Genomic DNA, 27,452 nt, shown 5'->3' with positions numbered 1-27,452 from the left:
TCGGGTCATGTCTACATAGTTCTCGAACCCGCATGGTCTGCACACTTAAGGTTCGGCGTTGTTTTATGCGTATTTGAGTTATATGGTTGGTTACCAAATGTTGTTCATGTTGGGGAACGTCGCATGGGAAACAAAAAAAATTCCTACGCGCACGAAGACCTATCATGGTGATGTCCATCTACGAGTGGGGATGAGTGATCTACATACCCTTGTAGACCGTACAGCAGGAGCGTTAGAGAACGCGGTTGATGTAGTGGAACGTCCTCACGTCCCTCGATCCGCCCCGTGAACAATCCCGCGATCAGTCCCACGATCTAGTACCGAACGGACGGCACCTCCGCGTTCAGCACACGTACAGCTCGACGATGATCTCGGCCTTCTTGATCCAGCAAGAGAGACGGAGAGGTAGAAGAGTTCTCCGACAGCGTGACAGCGCTCCGGAGGTTGGTGATGACCTTGTCTCAGCAGGGCTCCGCCCGAGCTCCGCAGAAACGCGATCTAGAGGAAAAACCGTGGAGGTATGTGGTCGGGCTGCCGTGGAAAAGTCGTCTCAAATCAGCCCTAAAACCTCCGTATATATAGGTGGGAGGGAGGGGACCTTGCCTTGGGGTCCAAGGACCCTCAAGGGGGTCGGCCGAGCCAAGGGGGAGGACTCTCCCCCCCCCCCCCCCAAACCGAGTTGGACTAGGTTTGGTGGGAGGGAGTCCTCCTCCCTTCCCACCTCCTCCCTTTTTCTTTTCTTTTCCTCTTGATTTTTCTTCTCTTGGCGCATAGAGTACTTGTGGGCTGTCCCACCAGCCCACTAAGGGCTGGTGTGTCTCCCCCAAGGCCTATGGGCTTCTCCGGGGTGGGTTGCCCCCCCCCCCCGGTGATCTCCCGGAACCCATTCGTCATTCCCGGTACATTCCCGGTAACTCCGAAAACCTTCCGGTAATCAAATGAGGTCATCCTATATATCAATCTTCGTTTCCGGACCATTCCGGAAACCCTCGTGACGTCCGTGATCTCATCCGGGACTCCGAACAACATTCGGTAACCAACCATATAACTCAAATACGCATAAAACAACGTCGAACCTTAAGTGTGCACACCCTGCGGGTTCGAGAACTATGTAGACATGACCCGAGAGACTCCTCGGTCAATATCCAATAGCGGGACCTGGATGCCCATATTGGATCCTACATATTCTACGAAGATCTTATCGTTTGAACCTCAGTGCCAAGGATTCGTATAATCCCGTATGTCATTCCCTTTGTCCTTCGGTATGTTACTTGCCCGAGATTCGATCGTCAGTATCCGCATACCTATTTCAATCTCGTTTACCGGCAAGTCTCTTTACTCGTTCCATAATACAAGATCCCGCAACTTACACTAAGTTACATTGCTTGCAAGGCTTGTGTGTGATGTTGTATTACCGAGTGGGCCTCGAGATACCTCTCCGTCACACGGAGTGACAAATCCCAGTCTTGATCCATACTAACTCAACAAACACCTTCGGAGATACCTGTAGAGCATCTTTATAGTCACCCAGTTACGTTGCAACGTTTGATACACATAAAGCATTCCTCCGGTGTCAGTGAGTTATATGATCTCATGGTCATAGGAATAAATACTTGACACGCAGAAAACAGTAGCAACAAAATGACACGATCAACATGCTACGTCTATTAGTTTGGGTCTAGTCCATCACGTGATTCTCCTAATGACGTGATCCAGTTATCAAGCAACAACACCTTGTTCATAATCAGAAGACACTGACTATCATCGATCATCTAGCTAGCCAACTAGAGGCATGCTAGGGACGGTGTTTTGTCTATGTATCCACACATGTAAATGAGTCTTCATTCAATACAATTATAGCATGGACAATAAACTATTATCTTGATACAGGAATTATAATAATAACTATATATTTATTATTGCCTCTAGGTCATAATTCCAACAGTCTCCCACTTGCACTAGAGTCAATAATCTAGCCCTCACATCACCATGTGAATTACATTGTAATAAATCTAACACCCATACAGTTCTGGTGTCGATCATGTTTTGGCCGTGGAAGAGGTTTAGTCAGCGGGTCTGCTACATTCAGATCCGTGTGCACTTTGCATATATTTACGTCCTCTTCCTCGACGTAGTCGCGGATGAGGTTGAAGCGTCGTTTGATGTGTCTGGTCTTCTTGTGAAACCGTGGCTCCTTTGCTAAGGCAATGGCACCAGTGTTGTCACAAAACAAGGTTATTGGATTCAGTGCCCTTGGCACTACTCCAAGATCCGTCATGAACTGCTTCATCCAGACACCCTCCTTAGCCGCCTCCGAGGCAGCCATGTACTCTGCTTCACATGTAGAATCTGCTACGACGCTTTGCTTGGAACTGCACCAGCTTACTGCACCCCCATTAAGAATAAATACGTATCCGGTCTGTGACTTAGAGTCGTCCGGATCTGTGTCAAAGCTTGCATCGACGTAACCTTTTACGGCGAGCTCTTCGTCACCTCCATATACGAGAAACATCTCCTTAGTCCTTTTCAGGTACTTCAGGATATTCTTGACCGCTGTCCAGTGATCCACTCCTGGATTACTCTGGAACCTACCTGCCATACTTATGGCTAGGCTAACATCCGGTCTAGTGCACAACATCGCATACATGATAGAACCTATGGCTGAAGCATAGGGGACGGAGCGCATATGCTCTCTATCTTCATCAGTTGCTGGGCACTGAGTCTTACTCAATCTTGTACCTTGTAAAACTGGCAAGAACCCTTTCTTGGACTGTTCCATTTTGAACCTTTTCAAAACTTTATCAAGGTATGTGCTTTGTGAAAGTCCTATCAGGCGTTTCGATCTATCCCTATAGATCTTAATGCCTAGAATGTAAGCAGCTTCTCCTAGGTCCTTCATAGAGAAACTTTTATTCAAGTAACCTTTTATGCTCTCCAAAAGCTCTACGTTGTTTCCAATCAGTAATATGTCATCCACATATAATATCAGAAACGCCACAGAGCTCCCACTCACTTTCTTGTAAATACAAGATTCTCCAACCACTTGTATAAACCCAAATGCTTTGATCACCTCATCAAAACGTTTGTTCCAACTCCGAGATGCTTGCACCAGTCCATAAATGGATCGCTGGAGCTTGCACACCTTGTCAGCATTTTTAGGATCGACAAAACCTTCGGGTTGCATCATATACAACTCTTCCTTAAGGAAACCGTTAAGCAACGCCGTTTTGACATCCATCTGTCAGATTTCATAATCGAAAAATGCAGCTATTGCTAACATGATTCTGACGGACTTAAGCATCGCTACGGGTGAGAAAGTCTCATCGTAGTCAACTCCTGGAACTTGTGAAAAACCCTTTGCCACAAGTCGTGCTTTATAAACGGTCACATTACCGTCAGCGTCCGTCTTCTTCTTAAAGATCCATTTGTTCTGAATAGCCTTGCAGCCCTCAGGTAGTATCTCCAAAGTCCACACTTTGTTCTCATACATGGATCCTATCTCGGATTTCATGGCTTCTAGCCATTTGTTGGAATCTGGACCCACCATTGCTTCTTCATAATTTGCAGGTTCATTGTTGTCTAACAACATGATTGATAAGACGGGATTACCGTACCACTCTGGAGCAGCACGTGATCTCGTCGACCTGCGTGGTTCAACAGAAACTTGAACTGGAGTTTCATGATCATCATCATTAACTTCCTCCTCAACCGGCGTCGCAACGACAGAGGTTTCCCCTTGCCCTGCGCCACCATCCAGAGGGATGAGAGGTTCGACAACCTCGTCAAGTTCTATCTTCCTCCCACCCAATTCTCTCGAGAGAAACTCCTTCTCGAGAAAAGCTTCGTTCTTAGCAACAAACACTTTGCCCTCGGATTTGAGATAGAAGGTGTACCCAACTTTCTCTTTTGGGTAACCTATGAAGACGCACTTTTCCGCTTTGGGTTCCAGCTTTTCAGGCTGAAGCTTTTTGACATAAGCATCACATCCCCAAACTTTAAGAAACGACAACTTTGGCCTTTTGCCATACCACAGTTCGTATGGTGTCGTCTCAACGGATTTTGATGGTGCCCTATTTAAAGTGAATGCAGCTGTTTCTAATGCATAACCCCAAAATGATAACGGCAAATCAGTAAGAGACATCATAGATTGCACCATCTCTAACAAAGTACGATTACGACGTTCGGACACACCACTACGCTGTGGTGTTCCAGGCGGTGTCAACTGTGAAACAATTCCACATTTTCTTAAGTGATCACCAAACTCGAAACTCAGATATTCACCCCCACGATCTGACCGTAGGAACTTGATCTTCTTGTTACGATGATTTTCCACTTCACTCTGAAATTGCTTGAACTTTTCAAATGTTTCAGACTTGTGCTTCATCAAGTAGACATAACCATACCTACTTAAATCGTCAGTGAAGGTGAGAAAATAACGATATCCGCCGCGTGCTTCCACGCTCATTGGACCACACACATCGGTATGTATGATTTCCAATAAGTCACTTGCACGCTCCATTGTTCCGGAGAACGGAGTCTTAGTCATCTTGCCCATGTGGCATGGTTCGCACGTGTCAAGTGAATCAAAGTCAAGTGACTCCAAAAGTCCATCAGCATGGAGTTTCTTCATGCGCTTTACACCAATATGACCCAAGCGGCAGTGCCACAAAAATATGGCGCTATCATTATTTACTCTAACTCTTTTGGTCTCAATGTTATATATATGCGTATCGCTATCAAGATTCAATATGAACAATCCTCTCACATTCGGTGCATGACCATAAAAGATGTTACTCATAGAAATAGAACAACCATTATTCTCAGACTTAAAAGAGTAACCGTCTCGCAATAAACAAGATCCAGATATAATGTTCATGCTCAACGCAGGCACTAAATAACAATGATTTAAGTTCATCACTAATCCCGATGGTAGCTGAAGTGACACTGTGCCGACGGCGATTGCATCAACCTTGGAACCGTTTCCTACGCGCATCGTCACTTCGTCTTTCGCCAGCCTTCGTCTATTCCGCAGTTCCTGTTTCGAGTTGCAAATATGAGCAACAGAACCGGTATCGAATACCCAGGCACTACTACGAGAGCCGGTTAAGTACACATCAATAACATGTATATCAAATATACCTGATTTTTCTTTGCCCGCCTTCTTATCTGCCAGATACTTGGGGCAATTGCGCTTCCAGTGACCCATACCCTTGCAATAGAAACACTCCGTTTCAGGCTTAGGTCCAGCTTTGGGTTTCTTCGGCGGATTGGCAACAGGCTTGCCGCTCTTCTTCGAATTGCCCTTCTTGCCTTTGCCGTTTCTCTTGAAACTAGTGGTCTTATTCACCATCAACACTTGATGCTCTTTACGGAGTTCAGACTCTGCGACTTTCAACATCGCAAACAACTCGCCGGGAGACTTGTTCATCCCTTGCATGTTGTAGTTCAACACAACACCTTTGTAGCTTGGCGGCAGTGATTGAAGCATTCTGTCAGTGATAGCTTCTTGCGGGAGTTCAATCCCCAGTTCAGCTAGACGGTTTGAGTACCCAGACATTTTGAGCACATGTTCACTGACAGACGAGTTTTCCTCCATCTTGCAAGCATAGAATTTATCAGAGGTCTCATACCTCTCGATCCGGGCGTTCTTCTGAAAGATAAACTCCAACTCCTGGAACATCTCAAATGCTCCATGACGCTCAAAGCGACGTTGAAGTCCCGGTTCTAAGCCATACAAGACTGCACATTGAACTATTGAGTAGTCCTCCTTACGTGCTAACCAAGCGTTCTTAACATCCTGATCAGCCGTAGCGGGTGGTTCATCTCCTAGCGCAGCATTAAGGACATAATCCTTCTTCCCAGCTTGTAAGATTAGCTTAAGATTACGAGCCCAGTCTATAAAGTTGCTTCCATCATCTTTCAACTTAGCTTTCTCTAGGAACGTATTAAAATTCAGGATGACTGTCGCGTGAGCCATGATCTACAACACAAATATATTCAAAGTGGACTTAGACTATGTTCAAGATAATTAGAGTTCAACTTAATCAAATTATATGCTAAACTCCCACTCAAAAAGTACATCTCTCTAGTCATTTGAGTGGTTCATGATCCACTTACACTATCCCAAGTCCGATCATCACGTGAGTTGGGTATAGTTTCAGTGGTAAGCATCCCTATGCTAATCATATCAACTATATGATTCACGATCGACCTTTCGGTCTCATGTGTTCCGAGGCCATGTCTGCACATGCTAGGCTCGTCAAGCTTAACCCGAGTGTTCCGCGTGCGCAACTGTTTTGCACCCGTTGTATGTGAACGTTGAGTCTATCACACCCGATCATCACGTGTTGTCTCGAAACGACGAACTGTAGCAACGGTGCACAATCGGGGAGAACACAATTTCGTCTTGAAATTTTAGTGAGAGATCACCTCATAATGCTACCGTCGTTCTAAGCAAAATAAGGTGCATAAAAGGATTAATATCACATGCAATTCATAAGTGACATGATATGGCCATCATCACGTGCTTCTTGATCTCCATCACCAAAGCACCGGCACGATCTTCTTGTCACCAGCGCCACACCATGATCATCCATCAACGTGTTGCCATCGTGGTTGTCGTGCTACTTATGCTATTACTACTAAAGCTACATCCTAGCAAAATAGTAAACGCATCTGCAAGCACAAACGTTAGTATAAAGACAACCCTATGGCTCCTGCCGGTTGTCGTACCATCGACGTGCAAGTCGATATTTCTATTACAACATGATCATCTCATACATCCAATATATCACATCACATCGTTGGCCATATCACATCACAATCATACCCTACAAAAACAAGTTAGACGTCCTCTAATTTTGTTGTTGCATGTTTTACATGGTGACCAAGGGTATCTAGTAGGATCGCATCTTACTTACGCAAACACCACAACGGAGATATATGAGTTGCTATTTAACCTCATCCAAGGACCTCCTCGGTCAAATCCGATTCAACTAAAGTTGGAGAAACCGTTACTTGCCAGTCATCTTTGAGCAAAGGGGGTTACTCGTAACGATGAAACCAGTCTCTCGTAAGCGTACGAGTAATGTCGGTCCAAGCCGCTTCAATCCAACAATACCGCGGAATCAAGAAAAGACTAAGGAGGGCAGCAAAACGCACATCACCGCCCACAAAAACTTTTGTGTTCTACTCGAGAAGACATCTACGCATGAACCTAGCTCATGATGCCACTGTTGGGGAACGTCGCATGGGAAACAAAAAAATTTCCTACGCGCACGAAGACCTATCATGGTGATGTCCATCTACGAGAGGGGATGAGTGATCTACATACCCTTGTAGACCGTACAGAAGAAGCGTTAGAGAACGCGGTTGATGTAGTGGAACGTCCTCACGTCCCTCGATCCGCCCCGCGAACAATCCCGCGATCAGTCCCACGATCTAGTACCGAACGGACGGCACCTCCGCGTTCAGCACACGTACAGCTCGACGATGATCTCGGCCTTCTTGATCCAGCAAGAGAGACGGAGGGGTAGAAGAGTTCTCCGGCAGCGTGACGGCGCTCCAGAGGTTGGTGATGACCTTGTCTCAGCAGGGCTCCCCCCGAGCTCCGCAGAAACGCGATCTAGAGGAAAAACCGTGGAGGTATGTGGTCGGGCTGCCGTGGAAAAGTCGTCTCAAATCAGCCCTAAAACCTCCGTATATATAGGTGGGAGGGAGGGGGCCTTGACTTGGGGTCCAAGGACCCTCAAGGGGGTCAGCCGAGCCAAGGGGGAGGACTCTCCCCCCCCCCAAACCGAGTTGGACTAGGTTTGGTGGGAGGGAGTCCTCCTCCCTTCCCACCTCCTCCCTTTTTTTCTTTTCCTCTTGATTTTTCTTCTCTTGGCGCATAGAGTACTTGTGGGCTGTCCCACCAGCCCACTAAGGGCTGGTGTGTCTCCCCCAAGGCCTATGGGCTTCCCCGGGGTGGGTTGCCCCCCCCGGTGAACTCCCGGAACCCATTCGTCATTCCCGGTACATTCCCGGTAACTCCGAAAACCTTCCGGTAATCAAATGAGGTCATCCTATATATCAATCTTCGTTTCCGGACCATTCCGGAAACCCTCGTGACGTCCGTGATCTCATCCGGGACTCCGAACAACATTCGGTAACCAACCATATAACTCAAATACACATAAAACAACGTCGAACCTTAAGTGTGCAGACCCCGCGGGTTCGAGAACTATGTAGACATGACCCGAGAGACTCCTCGGTCAATATCCAATAGCGGGACCTGGATGCCCATATTGGATCCTACATATTCTACGAAGATCTTATCGTTTGAACCTCAGTGCCAAGGATTCGTATAATCCCGTATGTCATTCCCTTTGTCCTTCGGTATGTTACTTGCCCGAGATTCGATCGTCAGTATCCGCATACCTATTTCAATCTCGTTTACCGGCAAGTCTCTTTACTCGTTCCGTAATACAAGATCCCGCAACTTACACTAAGTTACATTTCTTGCAAGGCTTGTGTGTGATGTTGTATTACCGAGTGGGCCCCGAGGTACCTCTCCGTCACACGGAGTGACAAATCCCAGTCTTGATCCATACTAACTCAACTAACACCTTCGGAGATACCTGTAGAGCATCTTTATAGTCACCCAGTTACGTTGCGACGTTTGATACACACAAAGCATTCCTCCGGTGTCAGTGAGTTATATGATCTCATGGTCATAGGAATAATAATTGACACGCAGAAAACAGTAGCAACCAAATGACACGATCAACATGCTACGTCTATTAGTTTGGGTCTAGTCCATCACGTGATTCTCCCAATGACGTGATCCAGTTATCAAGCAACAACACCTTGTTCATAATCAGAAGACACTGACTATCATCGATCAACTGGCTAGCCAACTAGAGGCATGCTAGGGACGGTGTTTTGTGTATGTATCCACACATGTAAATGAGTCTTCATTCAATACAATTATAGCATGGATAATAAACTATTATCTTGATACAGGAATTATAATAATAACTATATATTTATTATTGCCTCTAGGGCATAATTCCAACAGTTCAGAGTCCCAGATGAGATCACGGACGTCACGAGGGTTTCCGGAATGGTTCGGAGACGAAGATTGATATATAGGATGACCTCATTTGATTACCGGAAAGTTTTCAGAATTACCGGGAATGTACCGGGAGTGACGAATGGGTTTCGGATGTTCACCGGGGGGGAGCCCACCCCGGGGAAGCCCATAGGCCTTAGGGGTGCCGCACTAGCCTTTAGTGGGCTGGTGGGCAAGCCCAAGAAGGCTCCTGCGCAGGATAAGAAAAAATCAAAGAGAAAAAAAAGGGGAAGTGGGGAAAGGGAGAAGGACTCCACCTTCCAATGCTAGTTGGACTAGGATTGGAGGAGGACTACTCCTCCCCCCCCCCTTCGGCCGAACCCCTTGGGGCTCCTTGAGCCTCAAGGCAAGGCCCCTCCCCTCCCCCCCTATATATATTGAGGTATTAGGGTTGATTTGAGACAACTTTTCCACGGCAGTCCGACCACATACCTCCATGGTTTTTCCTCTAGATCGCGTTTCTGCGGAGCTCGGGCGGAGCCATACTGAGATTAGATCACCACCAACCTCCGGAGCGTTGTCACGCTGCCGGAGAACTCATCTACCTTTCCGTCTCTCTTGTTGGATCAAGAAGGCCGAGATCATCGTGGAGTTGTACATGTGCTGAATGCGGAGGTGTCGTCCATTCGGCACTAGATCGGAGCGGATCGTGGGACGGATCGCGGGACGGTTCGTGGGACGGTTCGAGGGGCGGATCGAGGGACGTGAGGACGTTCCACTACATCAACCGCGTTTATTAACGCTTCTGCTGTGCGACCTACAAGGGTACGTAGATCGGAAATCCCCTATCGTAGATGGACATCACCATTGTCTTCGTGCGCGTAGGAAATTTTTTGTTTCCCATGCGACGTTCCCCATCAGCATGTTGATTCAAAAGTTCATAGGCACGGCTAAAGATACTCTCAAATTATCGGTTCCCTAATCTATCTAGCAAACGCAACAAGGCGTGAGATCATCTTCGCTGGCAGCAAACTGAACCGGTTTGTTGTCGATCCGGGTGATGTTCATTTGCATGTTGTTGAAAGAATTATACGCTATCTGAAGGTACCATGAACTACGGCTTCACTATACCGGATACCCATCAGTACTTGAAGGGTATAGTGACGCGAATTGGACCTCTCATGCTGATAAGATGAAGGCCACAACTTGGTATATGTTTACCCTTGGAGGTGGTGATGGTTTCTGGAAGTCTTGCAAGCAAATGGTCTTAACGAGATCGTCAATGGAAGCAGAATTAACACCATTAGACACATCTGGTATCGAAGCAGAATTTCTTCGAGATCTTTTGATGGACTTGCTAGTGGTTGAGAAGTCGGTTCCAGCTATCCTTGTGAACTGCGACAATGAGACAAATATTGCCAAAGTAAACAGTTCAGAGGACAACATGAAGTACAACAACATATACGAATGAGACGGAAAGTTTCCTAACGTATAAAAAACTTCGGAGTTATAGCGTTGGATTATATCCAAACGGCTAAAAATATGGTAGATCCCTTTACTAAAGGGATACCACGTGTTGTGATAGATAATGCATCGAGGGAGATGGGTATGGGACCCACATGAATTCCCATGGTGGTAACCCAACTGAGTCCCGTGAAGTAGGACCTGGGAAAACAAGCGAGTGGTGAACCGAGGAAAGTAACATTACTAACCCACTCCGTTGGAGATGCAATACTCTCGGATACTGTATGGTGGGATTACTACTGTTTTAATGTGTTCTAAAACTTATATGTAAGCAAGATGTTGTCCTACAGAGTGATCTTTGGAGGAATACACCTATATGATCCTAACTGCTGTTCACAGTCTATGAGATTGGAGTGATCTCTAGTAAACTCATGAATAGACCAAGAGTGTGACTAACATGCTCCACCGGAGGGGTCAGTCTTTGGTAGCTAGTACTAGTAAGACATGTGGTGAAACTAGTTTACGCCAAACTGACAATTCAAGGCATAATCCAATGTTCACTTGTGAAGAAGTGCAGTTGCGTGTTCATCACTGAAATACTGGTATATCAAAACAGTGATTGAAACAGAGGGCATAATGGGATCTTGGGATCTGGTGCACTAGTGGAAAATGGGCCTTTGGCCTGGACCCTTTAGTCCCGGCCTCCCTCTGGGCCGGGACAAAAGGCCCGGCCACGTCGCCCCAAATCGCAATGCCGCCCACGAGGCTTTGGTCCCAGCCCGTAAGGAGCCTTTAGTCCCAGTTTGTGGCTCAAACCGGGACTAAAGGGCTACGCGGTGTGCAGCCCGCATGTGCGCCACCTTTAGTCCCGATTTGTGTCTTAAACCGGGACTAAAGTCCTCTGCCTGTATATAGCACAGCCCCCCTCTTCCCACTTCCTTGCATTTTTCTTGGATGGAAGAGTGTGGGTGTGTGCTAGCTCTCCATTTTTTTGTTGCACTAGAGGTGTTTGTTGAAATGTGTGTTAGAGCGATGCCGCTTTAGTTCACCGAACACAACTACGATATGAGATGCCCGAGCCACGCTTAAACCTCTTCCTCTTTATTTCTACTTATTCTAAAAGGTTAACAACTATATTTCCTTGTTTAGACCGTGCAGTACTAATTTTTAGGATCGTGATTGTATTTGATATACTGTCGTATAACGCAGATGAGCCATCCATGGATGTACGGTGATCGACGCACATCCACTTACAGAGAAGACATGCATTCTTTTCGAGATGCAGCCGATGCAAACAAGCATGGTGGTGGCTATATGTTTTGTCCATGTGTTGAATGTCGGAATGGGAAGGATTACACTTCTCAAGAGTCATTCAGAGCCACCTGCTTCGGTCCGGTTTTATGTCGGGCTATAATGTTTGGACCAAGCACGGAGAAAGAGGGGTTATGATGGAAGACGACGATGAAGAAGAAGAGAACGATGATGACAACTACCGATCTATGTTCCCTGAGTATGCTGATACCGCAATGGAAGACAATGAAGAAGAAGATCAGGATGAAGAACGGGAACCAGATGAGCCCGCTGATGATCGTGGCCGGGTCATTTCTGATGCACGGCGAGGTTGCGACACAGAAAAGGAGAGGTTGCAGTTCGAGCAGATGTTACAGGACCACAACAAATTGTTGTACCCAACTTGTGAAGATGGCCAGAAGAAGCTGGGTAGCACACTGGAATTGCTGAAGTGGAAGGCAGAGACCGGTGTGACTGACTCGTCATTCGAAAAGTTGCTGGTACTGATGAAGAAGATGCTTCCAAGAAAGAACGAATTGCCCGCCAGCACGTACGAAGCAAAGAAGCTTGTCTGCCCTCTAGGATTAGACGTGCAGAAGATACATGCATGCCCTAATGACTGCATCCTCTACCGCGGTGAGAAGTACGAGAATATGGATAAATGCCCGGTATGCACTGCATTGCGGTATAAGATCAGAAAAGATGACCCTGGTGATATTGAGCTCGAGCCACCCAGGAAGAGGGTTCCTGCCAAAGTGATGTGGTATGCTCCTATAATACCACGGTTGAAACGTCTGTTTAGAAATAAAGATCATGCGAAGTTGTTGCGATGGCACATGGAAGATCGTATGAAAGACGATAAGTTGAGGCACACCGCTGATGGTCGGCAGTGGAGAAAAATCGAGAGAGAGTTCCCGAGATTTGCAGCTGACGCAAGGAACTTATGGTTAGGTCTGAGTACAGATGGCATGAATCCTTTTGGGGAGCAGAGTTGCAGTCACAGCACCTGGCCCGTTACTCTATGTATCTACAACCTTCCTCCTTGGTTGTGCATGAAGCGGAAGTTCATTATGATGCCAGTGCTTATCCAAGGTCCAAAGCAACCCGGCAACGATATTGATGTGTACCTAAGGCCATTAGTTGATGAACTTTTACAGCTGTGGGCCGAACCAGGTGTACGTGTGTGGGACGAGCACAAACAAGAGGAATTTGACCTTCGAGCGTTGCTTTTCGTAACCATCAATGATTGGCCTGCTCTTAGTAACATTTTAGGACAGTCAAACAAGGGATACAATGCATGCACGCACTGTTTGGATCAGACAGAAAGTATATATCTGGACAAATGTAGGAAGAATGTGTACCCGTACAATCGTCGTTTTCTTCCGCCCAAGCATCCCTTAAAGAAAAAAGGCAAGCATTTCAATGGCAAGGCAGAACCCCGGGGGATGCCTGTCATCCGTACTGGTGCTGAAGTATTTGATATGGTCAAAGATTTAAAAGTAATCTTTGGAAAGGGTCCTGGCAGCCAACCTGTTCCTAACGGCCCTGATAAGCGCGTACCCATGTGGAAGAAGAAATCTATATTATGGGAGCTACCCTACTGGGAAGTCCATGAGGTCCGCTCGGCAATCGACGTGATGCACCTGACGAAGAATCTCTACGTGAATATTCTAGGCTTCTTGGGCTTGTATGGGAAGTCAAAAGATACACCGGAAGCACGGGAGGACCAGGAACGTCATAAAGGAAGAGATGGCATGCATCCAGGGCAGTTTCAAGGGCGTGCCAGCTACGCTCTTACTAAGGAAGAGAATGAAATCTTCTTTGAAGTCCTTTTCAGTATCAAGGTCCCGATTGGCTTCTCGTCGAATATAAAGGGAATCGTAAATATGAAAGACAAAAAATTCCAAAACCTAAAGTCTCATGACTGCCACGTGCTTATGACGCAATTGCTTCCGGTTGCATTGAGGGGAATTCTACCGGAAAATGTTCGTCTCGCAATTGTGAAGGTATGTGCATTCCTCAATGCAATTTTTCAGAACGTAATCGATCGAGAAAGTCTATCAGGGTTACAGATTGATGTGGTCCAATGTGTGGTCAGCTTTGAGTTTTGTTCCCGCCATCCTTCTTCAATATAACGACACACCTTCTAGTTCACCTAGTCGAAGAGATTCGAATTCTCGGTCCTGTGTTTCTACACAATATGATCCCCTTCGAGAGGTTCATGGGAGTCTTAAAGAAATATGTTCGTAACCGTGCTAGGCCAGAAGGAAGCATCTCCAAGGGCTATGGAACAGAGGACGTCATTGAGTTTTGTGTGGACTTTCTTCCTGACCTTAAGCCGATTGGTGTTCCTGAATCTCGGTATGAGGGTAGGCTGACAGGAAAAGGCACACTAGGAAGGAAAGCAAAAGTATGTATGGACGGGCATTCTTTCTCTCAAGCACACTACACAGTTCTACACAATTCCACCGTGGTGGCTCCGTATATCGTGAGACACAAGAATATTCTACGCTCCAAAAACCCGGGGAAGGCTGACTCTTGGATTAAAGGGGAACACGAGAAGACTTTCGGCAATTGGTTCCAGACACATCTCATGAATGACGACACCGTTGGAGATCAGCTGTACTGTTTGGCCAGGCCACCATCTTCGACTATATGTACTTTCCAAGGGTATGAGATAAATGGGAATACATTTTACGCGGTTGCCCAAGATAAAAAGAGCACCAACCAAAATAGTGGTGTTCGCTTTGATGCAACAGACGAGAATGGGCACTGCTTGGAAACATATTACGGGTACATAGAGGAGATATGGGAACTTGACTATGGACCTACTTTTAAGATCCCTTTGTTTCGGTGCAAATGGGTGAAGCTGACAGGAGGCGGAGTAGTTGTAGACAAAAAGTACGGTATGACAACAGTGGATCTCAACAATCTTGCGTAGATGGACGAACCATTTGTCCTAGCCAAAGATGTCGCTCAGGTTTTCTATGTGAAGGACATGTCTACAAAAACGAGAAAAAGAAATCAGCAAAAGAAGATATCATCCGATGAGCCAAAACGCCACATAGTTCTTTCAGGGAAAAGAAACATCGTGGGAGTAGATGACAAGACACACATGTCAGTAGATTATAATAAGTTTCATGGAATTCCGCCCTTCAAAGTGAAAACAGACCCAAGCATCCTACTGAATGATGAAGATTCTCCATGGCTATGACCCAGAAGAAAACAGAAATAATAGATAGGAATATTGGTGCAATAATGTAATAATGTATTAAACCTTTTAGGTAATGCATGTATGGAATGTACTAAACAATTTAGTTTTGAATTATTTATTCAATTTCAAACACGAAGTGCATCCAGTTTTTTTCGTAGCCATCTCAACTTTTTAACACATGCTATGTGGGTGAAATGATGATATCATGCCAACTTTCAACATTTTCAGAGTTCATTTGTAGTGCTTTTCAATTTCAGGGTCAACTAGCTCAAAAAAAAAATACACGAAGAATACCAAATGAAGTCAGAAATAGTTGAAATTTTGTGATGTGCCTTTGAATGGTGCATTTTGAACACACAAAAAGTATGGAGTTCAACTAAGTTCAAAAAAATGAAATCCCTTTGTAAGAGATGAGTTCTCGTTCGAAACCCTAATACTTCGAGAGAGATTGTCCATTTTGTACACGAAGTGCATCCAGTTTTTGTCGTAGCCTCTCAACTTTTTAACACATGCTATGTGGGTGAAATGATGATAGCATGCCAACTTTCAACATTTTCAGAGTTCATTCGTAGTGCTTTTCAATTTCAGGGTCAACTAGCTCAAAAAAAATAAGTAAATGCACGAAGAATACCAAATGAAGTCAGAAATTGTTGAAATTTTGTGATGTGCCTTTGAATGGTGCATTTTGAACACACAAAAAGTATGGAGTTCAAAATAAGTTCAAAAAAATGAAATCTCTTTGTAAGAGATGAGTTCTCGTTCGAAACCCTGATACTTCGAGAGAGATTGTCCGTTTTGTACACGAAGTGCATTCAGTTTTTGTCGTAGCCCTCTCATCTTTTTAAGACATGCTATGTGGGTGAAATGATGATAGCATGCCAACTTTCAAACACTTTTCATTATCATAGTTTTGTCAAATTCTCAAATATGCAAAAAGAATTTTAATAAACATAGTTTTTAATTGAAAATAACAAAATAGTTAATAGTTTGGATAGTCAAAATAATTAATTTTGAAAATAGAAAATAGTTTTGAATTATTTATTCAATTTCAAACACTTTTCATTTTCATAGTTTTGTCAAATTCTCAAATATGCAAAAAGAATTTTAATAAACATAGTTTTTAATTGAAAATAACAAAATAGTTAATAGTTTGGATAGTCAAAATAACTAATTTTGAAAATAGAAAATAGTTTTGAATTATTTATTCAATTTCAAACACTTTTCATTTTCATAGTTTTGTCAAATTCTTAAATATGCAAAAAGAATTTTTAATAAACATAGTTTTTAATTGAAAATAACAAAATAGTTAATAGTTTGGATAGTCAAAATAATTAATTTTGAAAATAGAAAAATTGAAACTATATGAGAATTTATAGAGAAAATTCAATCGAAATTCAAAGTGACCTCACTTTGAATTCAGGTTGAATTTTCTCCATAATTTCAAATATAGTTTCAATTTTCAAATTTACAGTGAGTTTAGGCCCGTAAGCCTGCTTTAGAGAGGAGCTCGATGGAGATGCTGCGACGGGGCTTATAAAATAGTGTTAGTCCCTCTCAATGGGCGAGGTGTGACTAAACTTATCGTGCAGCCAGCGGAGGGGCTTTAGTCCCGGGTGGAGCCACGACCCGGGACTAAAGCCCCTCGCCTGCCGCCTGCCGAGCACGGGCCTTTAGTCCCGGGTCGTGGCTCCACCCGGGACTAAAGGGTGTCTTTAGTCCCGGCTCGAGCCCCGACCCGGGACTCGAGTCCTCTTGTCAAATTCTCAAATATGCAAAAAGAATTTTAATAAACATAGTTTTTAATTGAAAATAACAAAATAGTTAATAGTTGGATAGTCAAAATAATTAATTTTGAAAATAGAAAATAGTTTTGAATTATTTATTCAATTTCAAACACTTTTCATTATCATAGTTTTGTCAAATTCTCAAATATGCAAAAAGAATTTTAATAAACATAGTTTTAATTGAAAATAACAAAATAGTTAATAGTTTGGATAGTCCAAATAATTAATTTTGAAAATAGAAAATAGTTTTGAATTATTTATTCAATTTTAAACACTTTTCATTATCATAGTTTTATCAAATTCTCAAATATGCAAAAAGAATTTTAATAAACATAGTTTTTAATTGAAAATAACAAAATAGTTAATAGTTTGGATAGTCAAAATAATTAATTTTGAAAATAGAAAATAGTTTTGAATTATTTATTCAATTTCAAACACTATTCATTTTCATAGTTCTGTCAAATACTCAAATATGCAAAAGAATTTTAATAAACATAGTTTTTAATTGAAAATAACAAAATAGTTAATTTTGAAAATAGAAAAAAATTGAAACTATATGAGAATTTATAAAGAAAATTAAACCTAAATTCAAAGTGACCTCACTTTGAATTGAGGTTTAATTTTCTCCATAATTTCAAATATAGTTTCAATTTTTAAATTTACAGTCAGTTTAGGCCCGTAAGCCTGCTTTAAAGAGGAGCTCGATGGAGATGCTGAGATGGGGCTTATAAACTAGTGTTAGTCCCCCTCGCTGGGCGAGGTGGGACTAAACTTATAGTGCAGCCAGCGGAGGGGCTTTAGTCCCGGTTGAGCCACGACCCGGGACTAAAGCCCCTCGCCTGCCGCCTGCCGAGCACGGGCCTTTAGTCCCGGGTCGTGGCTCCACCCGGGACTAAAGGGTGTCTTTAGTCCCGGCTCGAGCCCCGACCCGGGACTAAAGGCCCCTGCTTCCCGCCTTTTGGTCTGCCAAAAAAGGGTCTTTAGTCCCGGGTCGTGGCTCCACCCGGGACTAAAGGGTGTCTTTAGTCCCGGCTCGAGCCCCGAACCGGGACAGAAGGTCCACCTATATAAGCGGGAGTTAGAAAATTTCCATCCCAAATCGCATTTCGTTCTCTCTTCTTCCTCGTTCTCCTGCCCTGCGCGGCACCGCGACGAACTCGACGACGCCGTCAGGGTGCCCGCCGTCCTCCTCGCCGCCGCCTGCCGTCTTCCTCGCCGTCGTCGACGCCTCCGGCCGGTAAGCCCCCCGCCCCCTCCTCCCAAACACTCCGGCCGGTAGAAGAAAAGAAGAAAAAGGAGAAGAAAAGAAGAAAAAGGAGAAGAAAATAAGAAATAGGAGAAGAAAAGAAGAAAAAGGGAAGAAAAGAAGAAAAAGGAGAAGAAAAGAAGAAAAAGGAGAAGAAAAGAAGAAAAGGAGAAGAAAAGAAGAAAAAGGGAAGAAAAGAAGAAAAAGGAGAAGAAAATAAGAAAAAGGAGAAGAAAAGAAGAAAAAGGAGAAGAAAAAAATAAAAAGGAGAAGAAAAGATTTTTTTTGTCATTTAATTCCTATTGTTTTTAGGTTTGTGCTAGTTTATTAGGGTTAGTAATATTTAGAATTAGGTTAGGGTTACAAGAAGAATAAAGATGAACAAAAATAAGAAAATAAGATTAGGAAAAAGGAAAATAAGAAGAGGAGGAGAAGAAAAGAAGAAAAAGGAGAATAAGAAGAGGAGGAGAGGAGAAGAAGAGGAAAAATAGAAGAGGAGAAGTAGAAGAAGAGAAGTAGAAGAAGAGAAGTTGAAGAAGAAGCGAAGAACAAAATAAGAAAGAAGAAGAAGAAGAAGAAGAAGAAGACATTTCTACGTATATATATGCTTAATTAGTGTTTCTTAGATTATTGCTTAATTTTGCTATTGTATATGCTTAAGTGTTAATAGTTTATTTTACTATATATACAATTAGTTTATTTTTAGCAAAAAGATTAATAGAACTAGTTTATTTTTTTAGTTCATTTTACGATGCCTATCCCGCATCCTCGTCGTCGACTCGACGGAGGACACCTGCTTGATCAGAGGGGCCATGTCCGGGACTGGGCTCCGCCCGACTGGTATTGGGAGGTGCTACCTTCCGGGGGACGTAGGTTGGTGAGGAGCCAGCCCGTTGTTGACCCGGTCCTTGTTTGGTGGCGGTCGCGTGGGCCAGTGACGGTGCCGAGGCTTCCGGACACCGCGGAGGTGGTACGTCACCGTGTCAGCGAGGAGGATGAGCACGTCCGTCGCTACATGGTTGCGTTGGAGGGCAGGTTCGAGCATACCTGGCAGGTTCTTCAGGGATCTCACTGGATCTATGATCCTGTGATGGTTCCTTCTCTTTGGGTGTCCACCGCCCGCGACGATACCCGTCGGGCACTACGGTTCTAGCTCTATCGGTGATGCTATATGTATGATAGTATTCGAGGAGTATTAGTGATAATATTCGACGATGTATGGACAAAAGAGATGATGTAGTTTTTCTTATAATTGAATGCATGCTAATTTGAATACTACTTTATTTTATGATTTGGTTTTTCTTATTGAATGCTCAAATTGGAAAAGTACTCCTACTTTGAATACTATGCAGAAATCTAGGAGTCCCGGGTGGAGCCACGACCCGGGACTAAAGTTGTTTTGGAACGGAGTTCCTGATAGAATAATTCTTTTTTGGTACAAAGTTCAACAAAGTCCTTTGACACTAGACAATGTGACATATAGAAGGGTAGATGAGATCAGGAAATAGGATCATTTTCTACACATCTAGAATGTCGCCATTTTGTTAAATCCTTAAAGGTTAAGAGAATCCGTTAGACATATTTTAGAGTTTAGGTTCTAGCCAAGACCTGGGACTAAAGGTCCTCCTATATAAAACGACACTTCGAAGTTTCCAACCCCTCTTATATAGTTTGTTAGTTTATTAGTTAATCAAATGTCCGTTTTTTGCAGAACTATGGATCCACATATCAGGAACCTCGAAGAGGAAGAACTTCTCGAAGATATAATCAAAGATGGTCCCGACGTTGAACCAGCTGAATCCCCGTCATCATATCTAAACCCCTCCGGATATGGAATGGAGGTCGACCGACACGAAGATGAAGCCGATGGGGCAGGAGATAGGTCCAATGACGGAGAAGGTGATAGCTCCACTGATGGAGAAGCCGGTGGAGAAATAATAAAGTCCGGCGAGGTATACATATGAAGTTCGACAATCACTTGTAATATGTGAAAAATATTGGAGATAGCTCTATATTGTATACATATACATTCATTTGACGAATGTTTCTCCCTCTTAGGCCTCCACATCGAGCAAAGCTACGAAACGAGGCCCGACTAGAAAGTTGGATGCACGGACGCATTACACATTTGAGGTGATATTGCCTACGGGAGAACTCAAGCTTCCTAAGAATGCTGCTGACACATTCAAGAAGCAATGCGGAGTTCTCGTTAGGGATCACGTCCCGATCAGCGTTCGGGAGTGGAACAAGCGCAAAGGGGCAGCCGATAGTGACTATGTCGCCGAAAGGTACAAAGATAATCTTTGGAATGATCTCATGTCACATTTCAACCTGCTAGAATGTGAGAATGAAGATGCCGCAAAAAAAACTGATGGCCAAAGTCAAGCAGTGGACTCTAAAGAAGATGGCCGAACTGTTCCGTAGCTGGAAGAAGAAGTTATGGAAAAACTATCTGAAGACAAAGAAAGTGTCAGTATTCGAGGGGTATCTAGCCAAGCAGGTGAATCACTAGAAGGCATTTCAAGAGTACAAGGAGTCAGAAGATGCTCAGGCATTATCAGAAAAGAACAAGAAAAATGCCGACAAGAAGAAATATCACCACAAGCTGGGGCCAGGGGGCTATGAGACTGCCATCCCAAAGTGGGATAAGAAAGAGCAAGATCTGCTAGCTAAAGGCATCATACCTGAACCACTCTGTGATGAGTGGGACTTGAGAGCAATAAATTGGTTCCTAGCGCATGGTGGTTCGTACGACGAAGAAACAGGGGACCTCATCTGAAGTGACGGTCTTAGGATACCCAGGGAGAATTGGAAAAAGATAGTGAAAGAAATTAAGGAGGGAAAAAGACAGTTCACTGCAGATAGAGAGAAAGATTTGCTCACACTGGTCCTCGGCAATGACGAACATGGAGGACGAACGCGAGGCTTCGGTCCTTCTTACCCGTGGTGGCTTGGGTTTGCTAGAGACCAAGACACTTACAGAAGCCGAGCGAGAGCAAAGAAGCGGCAGCAGGATGAGGAGAATGACAAGTTCAACCAGCTGCTTGCCAGGATTAACGAGCAACAGAAGCAGATTGATGAGCTTAAAGGAGTAGCGCGCCAGGAAGATCCTGCACTCGATATTACCGGCGCCCCATCTAAGCGGAAAAGCAGTGTGGCTGAATCTGAGGCCCCACCCGACGATGCACGAAGAATGATAGAGGGCGGTCCCGGCTACCCCGTGGATGGAATCAAGGAGTCAACATCATGTGAACTCCATCAGAAATTCAAGAACATATCCATGAAGGTGGCCGTCGGACAAGCTTTACCTTCTGGCCCTGATGCACGTTGGCATGGCCGTGAGATTCCAGCTGGCTTTGCTAAAGTCGGGGTGGATGAAATCATGGCGGGGTTTCATGATATGGAGCTCGACATAGCTGGACCCGAAGATGAGAGGACACACGGAGAAGTACTGGATGGAGTCATCCTATGGGACAAGAACTACATCAAGCTTCCAGGATCGGCCCCAAGGACAACACCGCCTCCGAGTTGTCGCATGTCACCTACACCTCCATCACCTCCAAGCCCTCCACATGACGTCGGCCAGCACAACATGAGTCCATCTCGATCACCGCCGCCGGACTTGGGTCGTCCGTCTCCGCCGCCGCCCGCTCCGGATACTAAGCGGAAGCGTGCCAGCAAGAACGCTCCGCCGATGATTTCTAAGCGACGGAGCCCCCGAAAGCGCAAACTGTCGCCCCTCCCTAAGGTACCTCATGCTAATCTTCCTATCAGACCTTATGATCGTACCGCCGAGGAAAACACCAGGATAGCAAAGGAACATCATGATGCGCAGATGAAAAATAAGGAACCTGAGCCCCGCCCGGAATACACCGAGAAGCAAATAGCATTTGCAAAATACTTCACGAACCTTCCATCACAGTATGACTTACACCATAAGCTTGATGACTATACACGCACATTGCAGAAGGAAGTGAAAAAGAGCAGATCACGTGCAAGTGCAAGTGGGAGCAAATCAAGTTCAACTACAAGCAAAAAAAGATCAGACGTTCCTCAGCTTGGACAACAGTCCAAACAGTCGATCCCACCCGTCAGGGTGTTACCCGAGAATGTCCCTCCTCTGGTGCAGGGGCAAGATTTGGAATTAGCAAAGAAGTGGGCGGATGAATGGGGTATCCCGGTTGAAGACGTTCTGGCTTCCCAAGACGACAGGTTACCCAAGGCTGTGGTAGCCCCTAAGCCACAGTTTGTCATGGAAGCGCATTTGGTCAGCAAAGATGATCTCCCAACAAATATGCGTTACTTGCATACATGGTACTTAAGTGAATCAAAGAATGGGAGAACGATGATCGTGGTGAGTGTCCCACGGGAGTACTACGACCGCCCCGAAGAAATCCATATCGACTTTGATGAACTCTTCCAGATGTACAATGCCGACGCCCTCGACAAATCGCTTATGAGTTGCTATTGTGTGTAAGTTTTTCAATTCGTTGTCTACATATAACTTGTTTCGTTATTTCAATTCATTGTCTACATATAACTTGTACTCTATTATGCAGAATGAAGATTCTGGATTGTAAAAATAGGAACATCCTAAATATTGGGTTTATTGACCCAGATAAAATACATATAGCGACGCTAACTGAAAAAACCCAAGGAGACGGAGGAAAACCTTCTAAGGTTTCTTGCAGATCAAAATTTCTGTGACCACATACTGTTTCCATACAACTTCAGGTGAGGGTCTTTACTCTGTTGTGTCCATTCACTTATAAGTGTAATTGATAAGTTACTGACACACACACACACACACACACACATATATATATATATATATACATACATGTGCAGCTTTCATTGGATTCTGTTGGACATTCAAATTGATAAGGGAAGAGTTGATGCCTTCGACCCATTATCGATACCCTTGGAACAGTTTCAAAGCGTGCAGGACATGCTCCAAGGGTAATTTCAATCATTCTTGCGCTCTATCGGTCTCTTTCGATGATTTTCTGATATATCAATTAATGAAAAACTTAGCAAATCATTTTCCGGGCAGGGTTTGGAAGCGGTTCAAGTGCGTGACTCCCGGTATCGAGCCTGAGAAGCTGACCTTTAGAGCGGCTCAGGTAAGTAGTAGTATGATATACTTCTATTTTCAATACATTTATGATGCTAGATTATTATTTTGATTATATATATTCTATTCTCGTAAAGTGCGACCAGCAGCCACGGGGGACGCATCTATGCGGATACTATGTTTGCGAGACCATTCGCACGTTTACCTCTGAGCACAAGGATCATAGATACGACGTAAGCAATGAACATTCACACCTCTATTTTTACCCGTCATTCTTTGTTATCATGATTGATATTCATATTCATCTCCTCTTCTTATATAGTAAACGGCCATGAGGGAGAAGTCCCTACCAGAGCAACGCGCGATTGCTGTTGCAGAGGAGCTTGCGACCTTTCTGAGGACGGAAGCTATAGATGACAAAGGACGATTTAGTGTAGCTAGGGGCAATTATTGATGTTGGTCCATGTAATCGAATAGACGGGCTCTAGTCCCGATAATTCAGATCTCCATATAATTGTATATATATGCTCGCTTGTAAGATAAGTTAATCTTATATATATATATATATATATGCATAATTATTTCTATTTAGAATTATATCAAAACTAATTCCCGAACACCAAACGAGGCATCACGTTAATCTCCCGAACACCTAAACCCTAAAACCCTAAAACCCAAAAAGAAACAAAATCTGAAACTCTTTAGTCCCGGTCCCTGTTAAGACCCGGGACTAAAGGGCCTGCCGCTGAGGGCGCTCCGAGGCACCCACGTGGAGCACCTTTGGTCCCGGCTTGGAACAGGGCCGGGACTAAAGGTTAGGCCTTTAGTCCCGCCCCTTTAGTCCCGGTTGGTGAACCGGGACTAAAGCCCCTTATGGGCCGGGGCTATAGGCCCTGTCCCCACTAGTGGTGGGGGATTGTTGAAATTTGAGATGAGACTACAACCCATATGACAATTTCAGAAATATCTCTAAGGGCCCATGTAGGTGGCATGAAAAGGGGTGGTGAAAAGTTTAGTCCCACCCCGTTAGTGGAGAAGGAGTTGGACCTCCTTATAAGGGTTTCTCTTCCATATGCTATTGGATCTTCAGAAGAGAAGAGAACCTTGCACACTCCTCCTCTGCCGCCCGCTTCGCCATGCCTTGACGTGCCGCTGGTTGCGGGATTGAGCCAAATCAAACTTGTACCTACGCACTTATTTTTTGTCGGGTAGGAACGAAGAGTTTGTAACGGACGCGCCACGATCTAAGACGACGGATCGTGGGATATTGCCGACTCGGATGTGGCTCCAGCCACGTCTCTCCACCCGGACATGCATATATATGCGAGGCATCGGCCAACCCTAGCCACCACATGATCAGATCACATATGCTCCACGTGCACCGCCTCTGTCGTTCCTTTTGTTGTTGCTGCCATCGGCGACTCTGTCCTGTTCACCGGGTACACGGCTGATGGGAGAGCAGTCCTCCGAAACCCTGCCTCTCTGGATCCTGTACGGGAGAGTGGCGATTAGGTTTTTGGGGAGCGACTACGCGACTACTCGCCTTCATCCGGCTGCTTCCTCTACATCGGCATCGCCTTCGTCATCACCATGTCTTCGTCAACCGATGCCGACCATCTCACTGCTGAGAAGCTCGAAGCCGACAAGAAGGCGGCCAAGGAGGCTGCTGCTACCACAACTGTCGCGGCTACGGCGAGCTGGTCTATTGGAAGCTATAACATGTTTATTCCGCTCCTGTTTATTTTTGTTGTAGCACTGCTAGCGTTATATGTAGATGGATTGATTGTTAGCGTAGTATGTGCTTGCGTGAAGCATGATCAAATATCAACACATCTATGTTTCTGTTAATGTCATGCTAGTGATTTACTCGTGGATTAATTTAATTGAGAAATTGTCTATTTACTCAACAGTTAGTTATGTTATGTTCTTCACATCTTTATTGTCTAATTTACTTTTAGTTTGCAGGAACATCTTGGCATGAGCTTAATTATATGAGAGTACTTGAGCATTCAATTCTCAATAAATCACCCGAACTCTGATAATCCCCCCCCCTCCCCCTTAATTTGATTTAGCAAATCTGTATGGCTAAACTTGGGTAGGGAGAGATATCATAGAATTGAACGCAGGGAAAGCTATCAAAAAAATTCCATGTAACAGCTAGTGCCGATTAGAAAATATAAAATCAGATAATAAAAAAATACTGCCTTCTATATAGAGGCAATTCGCATATACGAATCCATCCCCATTATGGAGTTCAGTGCATGCCTAAAATGAACCGACACCAAGCACACCTATAAATTGGTGGCGCTTGTTCTGCCAAAGATCAACAGCAGACCTTCTACTCGACATCATCATCACGATGCTGCTGGTGCTGCTGTTTTTCGTCGGGGGAGCCAATGCAGCACTGTTCTTCCCCACAAGCCAAGAGGTATGCACGTATAACCCTAGCTATCTAGTTCTAGTTCGTTACTCTATTTTCGATTACAAGGCCACTAATTAATTTCACCCCGACGTTTCTGTTCATAAGTTCAACATGAACGACACAGCCTCCTCTATTCAAACACATGGACTCCGTCAAGGATTGGCGCAAGCGGACTTCGTCTATGTATGTATATATGACTTCCTCTTAAACTGTTACAGTTTGTTTTTGTTAACTCCGGCATGCATGATTGCTGGTTTTCCTTTCACGTTAGCTTACTTGGCATCCATGTTTCATTTGTTTTTAATAACAACGCCAATACATGCATTTTTACGTCTGTATTTGCCATGCATGCATAACGTGTGTACGCAGTATGCATATCACCATTTGGAAGCGGGAGGATCGGTTGGTTATTATGGAGTCAGCGTGACCATGGACGTGTACGCCTTGTCGCTAAGCAACGATCAGAACAGTTTAGCGGCTGTTCAAATCTCAAACGGAAGAGACAGCATCATTAGAATGGCCTGGGAGGTAGGTATACTACTCCATTCATTCCTAAATATAAGTCTTTCTAGCGATTTTACTATAAACTACATACAAAACAAAATAAGTTCTATAATATACTTATATACATCGATATGTAGTTTTTAGTGAAACTTTAAAAATAAATAGAAACCAAGGTAGTAATTCTTCCGTCTCAAAATTCTTGTCTTAAATTTATCTAGATATGAATGTATCTAGTCATGTTAGTATTTTGATACATTCATTTTTAAACAAACCTAAGACAAAAGAAATGAAACGGAGGGAGTACTATATAATCGGCCGCCAAATGCATGCACTAGTGCAATGCAGATCTGTCACAAAATTTAATTTGCTACTGGCTAGGTGTACCCACGCTTGTACGGTGGCGATTCGCGTTCTCATTTAAGTGGGATGTGGACGGTAAGTTGTATTGAACACTGATAGCTCCATTTTTCTAATATTAATTCATGTTTATGTAGAAGCAATATTTGTTGCTACTCCATGTATACAGAATGATGGTTATAGAAAAACGACCTGCATCAACACCAATTGTCCGGTAGGCTTCCAGCCTGAGGCTGGCGCACCCTTTGTTCTTGGCGACATCATCGATCCCGTTTCCCAGTCCAGCGGAATCAGGCAAAGCCTCACAATCAAAATCATCAAGGTAAGGGTCAACAAAATAACTTGGTGTACGTGTGTATCCATCATAAATAAAGTAAATACAGTATTACCAATTTAAAAATTTATGTTGTACATGAACTTTAAATCACGATGTGATATTACAGGACAGTGCATCGGGAGACTGGCTCCTGCATTGCGGGCTTAACCAGCGTGACCCTGCGTTGATCGGCCGTTTTCCCAAGTCGCTGTTCACCGGTGGCTTGGCAGACCGGGCGACCATAATCAATATCGGTGGTATTGCGGCAGGCCGCACCACAGATCTTCCTCCAATGGGCAGCGGCTACCTCCCGACCAATGGCACCATGGCCACGGCCACGGCAGCGTCATTTAGCAATATCCTGATTTTTCATGAGAACGGGCAATCTTCGCTCTTACCGGACAACTTGCCCGCTTATCTCACTTTGCCGGACGCATACTCCGCGAGTCCTGTGATCAAGGGCAAGTTTTTCTACGGTGGACCTTCCTAGTAGATCATGTAATAATTTGATATGAATAGCTAGCTCAATGGTTGATCATTTGGATATCAATAATAATTATTGGGGGTGTCTGATAATAACTAATTAGAATGATTTTGATTTTGGTTGAGGTTCATTTTTTGGTCCAATGTACAATGACACATGTGCAACCCAGGTTTTATATCTACTAGCACACATGCCCGTGCGTTGCAACGGGAAAAAAATAAATCATCCCTCATACATACACTCGA

This window comes from Hordeum vulgare, chromosome 2H (genome assembly GCF_904849725.1).
Source record: "Hordeum vulgare subsp. vulgare chromosome 2H, MorexV3_pseudomolecules_assembly, whole genome shotgun sequence".
Lineage (NCBI taxonomy): Eukaryota > Viridiplantae > Streptophyta > Magnoliopsida > Poales > Poaceae > Hordeum > Hordeum vulgare.
Note: the sequence above shows the minus strand (reverse complement) of the source record.